We start from the raw sequence: 4,168 nt of genomic DNA, 5'->3' as shown, positions 1-4,168 counted from the left end.
TTAGTAGTATTGTGTTATTATCTCATTTGTTTGTGTACAACTTTCTTGCCTGTGTGATAAACAGGCGGCTCTAGCTCGCGATGCCAACCACACGACGATCAATAGTGTATCGATGGCACCCGGCTGCATTCATTCCAAAAGATCATTATCTTGAAAGAGAACCAGCGCTGATCCAGCCCCCCCCCCCCCCCCCCCACCCAATAATATACGGTGTTCTCGGGAGACCAATAACAATAATTTAATAGTAACAACAGTTTTAAAGGTAAACTGCATTTGTATTAATTATTAAGTTTTGAGAGGGAAAAAACACAAAAACCACGTTTTTGACTTTAATAAAAATCTGAATCGTGAACAAGAATATGAAGTCGCCTATTTTTACATAGTAGAAAATGAGAAACTTTGAGTTCACAGGTTCTAGTGGCGGAAATAGGGAAGTGCAATAGAACTTAGATGTAGGAATTTAACTTGCTGCAAAGCTATCGACAAAGAATGACTGCAGTGTATTCCATAGCGCACGGTAGTCCACACTCATTGTTCACATTTTGATTTACCACAGTGAGAATCAAGCGGTATTTTATTTAACCTTTTAGCCACTGGACCGCCCAGCCGCCTATCGATATACTGTAGTGGTAGGAGGAAACCTTGCTAGCTTGTGTTTGTATAAAAAAAGGAACATCAAAAGAATCCTCGATAGTCATTATTAAGCTAATGAAGCTATAATGATGGTGAACTAATTTAGCTCTTACCCCAACAAGACGCTCAATAGTAAACACAAAGGAAACTGTATGTATTCATCATTCATGATAATAATTGTCGAAAACTCACGCCTTCGCATTTAATCAGTATAACCATTGAGTCAGATAAAAGCCTTGAAAAGCTATTGTGTCCATTTTATCCTTACAAACAAATTCGGCATAAAAATTACCGTAGCCGTTTAACGAGAGACATGTATTGTCCTCATGCGAACTTTTATACAAATATCAAGGTTCAAATTGTGCATACAAATTAAGCTGTGGCTATCTTTTAAAATTTGAACTACGATTCCAGTAATTAACTGCAAGAATCTTGAAGTATTAGTTTTCAGCAAACTCGGGCGGTGCAGGGACTAGAGGGTTAATAAACACACTATGAAACAGATTTATGCAACTACATTCTGGCACAAAGGAGTCACCTTTTTTCCTTCCCCGGCTATTTTATTTACATTTCCATCTCTCCAAGTGTTTAAAAAAACAAAACATTAGAAATTAATTCATTTTAAAGACATCTAAGTTAGATTTTGGGTGAGGCTTGGTATGGTGGCTGGGGTGGTGACCGGTGGTGAGGGGTCCCATAATAAGATAAACCCATGACACAAATATATCGTCTTTATTTCTTCACCACACTTTCAAGAAACTTTTTTCATTTCAGCCCTTTAAATGTAACATGTGCTTTTGCTTTAGGACTGCATCCATACTTTTCCAGCAGTTTTGTTTTTGTTTTTCTCTTATCAAAACAATTCATTGAAGCTGGTGGGGGGGGGGGGGGGGGGGGGTATTACCTCTATTTCAAATCTATGCTACCTCAGTGGGAGCCGTTTCTCACAATGGTATATCAACAGCTCTCCAATGCTCGTTTTAATACCAAGTCAGTTTTTAAGTTAATATTTGTTTTGAGTAATTACCAAACGTGTACCTTTATTCCCTTTAATAAGAAATGTTTGCTTTAGCAATTATTATGTGCTCTGCTCAGAAAAATGAGCCGACTATGACACACCGGACGGACATAGTCACTATGTTCTGAAAATGTTGCTGTGCTTAGGGGCCATTAAGAAAAGTCAGTGTTAACAAAAAAATATATATATTAATTTGTTTTATTCACCATAAAGTAGGATTAAACACACACCCACCCGGCCCCAAATTGTTATGGGTTTTTTATGACTGAAATAAACAACTTTGTAGTTAAATCACTAATGAAATTGATGATCTTGGCCAGCTTGGTATTTGTCTTCTTCCATTTTGTCTAAATATTTAATTTCGATTTTCATTTGATTCCTTTGATTCATAGTCTCCCACCTTGTAAACCAAAAAATGGGACAAGAAAAAAAGAAAACCTAGTCAAGAGAGGGCGCCGTTCAAGCTAACCGGTAGATATAAACAATAAACAGCCGTTCAGTAAATAACCTATTTAATTTCATAAAACAGTTGTCGAAGGTGCCTAAAACGGACGTATTGACGTCATAATCCTGTCCTATAAAAAAAACACGTAGTGAATGCGCAAGACATATACCCCGTCCCACCTGCAGAAAAGTCACATACTACAAGGTAAAGCAGCTTGAATGGTGAGGGCACCAATCTATCCCTGTGTGTGCGTTGAATGTGTGCGGTTTGTGTACAGTCAACAATACGGAACGGATTCTAACTTCAGCTGACTGGGTAAGCCTGCTAAAGTGCTAGCAGTTTACATCGCTGGGTTGTTTCTGACATTCACTGTTTACCCCGGAAAAAGGTATGCACTTAATTGATTGATTCATGGTCTTAATTTAGATGTAAATCTTCAAATTATGTTTTTTTGGTGACTGAGTGGGAAAAGAATGCGAAACATGATTGGCGATTTTGTCGAGTGTCATTGGAATTTCGATACTGTTTACGTGCGCGACCCTCATCAAAAAGGGGGTGCTGCCTGCTGTGTGTGACTCTATGTGAGTGCACAACATCCATACAGTACACACCCTGCCCTAAATATTTACATGTTGGTTTTGCCAGGTACATATTGCCGCTGTTTGATTGTTTTTTGTTGTTGTCAATTATAATACTTGGCTGTCAATACTAAAATATTGTATTAATTAATGTTAGTTTATAACTGAAATTCAATGTTATGTTACTGTTTTTGGAGTGTAGAAAAATTGAAGTTGTACTTTCTTCTTGCAAATAAAGTGGTTACACTTTAATGACAATCCTTTTCTAATTACATTGTCAACAAAGTACATGAGCTTTCGTAGCAACAACTACTGGCTGCATCATGAAGTAATTGTTGCTAAGAAAGCTCGTGCAGTTTTATCTTGTTGTTCAAAATATCAGACTAACACAGCTGTTTTCATTACATTTTTATAATTTTCTTGCAAATAAATACAGTTTAAAGGGGCTGTGTTGTCATCAGCCAAGCGGGCCTGTGGCTGTACATGGAATGATGAACTCTCAATCAGGTACTGCACCTCCTTTCGTGCTCTCCATAGATATGATATGGGAGGGCGCGCCCACACATGCATTAACTGGGTTGAGAGTTCGCAACGTTAAACCCGTTCAGCTACAGGCTTGTACTGATCATGACAACAGCCCCTTTAACAAACGAGGCTAGTAGTTTACAGGCCTGTATGCTCTGTTTTTGAAAGGGCAAGGGCAAGGCATTTTATTCTTGGTAAAAGGGTACTGACTATACTACTCAAATGAGCAAATTGTCAATTTCTCCTGCGGCATTTTAAGGGTACGAAGGCAACGACCAGGGGGTGTCATAGAGGCCATCTCCTTCTTTGTCTCTATGGCCCTTTTCTAACTGACGGCTTCGGCTTTGGAATCGGCTCAGGCTAGCTTGGCCCCGCCGGTTGATTTGACAATTGCGCGTGCTTTGCTTATACGCGCTCGGGGCTTCAGACGAGAGAACGGAGCCTCAAGCCGAATCCAAAGCCGAAGCCGTGGTTTTGAAAAGGGCCTACGTTCCGGATTTAGTTAGTTGCTCTGAGTGCTCATCACAGGAGTGGTTGAATGATAGCAGGCTGGATGGCACCTGCTGGATTGATCTGGCTGAGATCATGTAGAGCCTCATAGGTCATCAAAGAACAGCAAGAACTGGTTGGTTTAATTTTAAGCCATTAACTTCAGGGAGACTTAAAGGAGTCATAGATCGGTTTTTGACAACGCAATGCTAATTTATAGGCCAAAGAAAGTATAAAGAAAGACACAACTACATGTATGTCACCTGTGAAAGGTTCAGCCTAGTAGGCCTACAGTATCCCACTTGTCGAGAAAAAAAAAAAAAAAAAAAAAAGGCAAAAAACTGTCACAGTATTTTCAGCAAGAACCTTGAATCCATCCACGTTTAGCGAGTGACAGCGGGTACCAACTGCATCTCTGGCCGCAGCATTATACGCTACAGGCACCAATGGGAATGTTATTTATTATTATTATTATTATTT

At 39.3% G+C, this 4,168-nt stretch overlaps 1 protein-coding gene across 5 annotated transcripts in view; it reads left to right on the top strand.

Moving 5' to 3' along the window:
- The first annotated feature begins 2,287 nt into the window (after nucleotides 1-2,287).
- The window catches only part of LOC117294440 (inositol polyphosphate-5-phosphatase A-like), a 77,982-nt gene continuing 76,101 nt past the window's right edge, over nucleotides 2,288-4,168 (top strand). For 4 of the 5 annotated variants that reach the window (XR_004519533.1, XR_004519534.1, XM_033776841.1 and 1 more), the window contains exon 1: nucleotides 2,288-2,484. The gene's annotated coding sequence lies outside the window, so the exon portion shown is untranslated. The remainder of the gene's footprint in view (nucleotides 2,485-4,168) is intronic. The other variant, XM_033776842.1, reaches the window with a different exon arrangement.

This window comes from Asterias rubens, chromosome 9 (assembly GCF_902459465.1).
Source record: "Asterias rubens chromosome 9, eAstRub1.3, whole genome shotgun sequence".
Taxonomy (NCBI): Eukaryota; Metazoa; Echinodermata; class Asteroidea; order Forcipulatida; family Asteriidae; genus Asterias; species Asterias rubens.
This window is presented reverse-complemented; position numbering and strand designations above follow the sequence as displayed.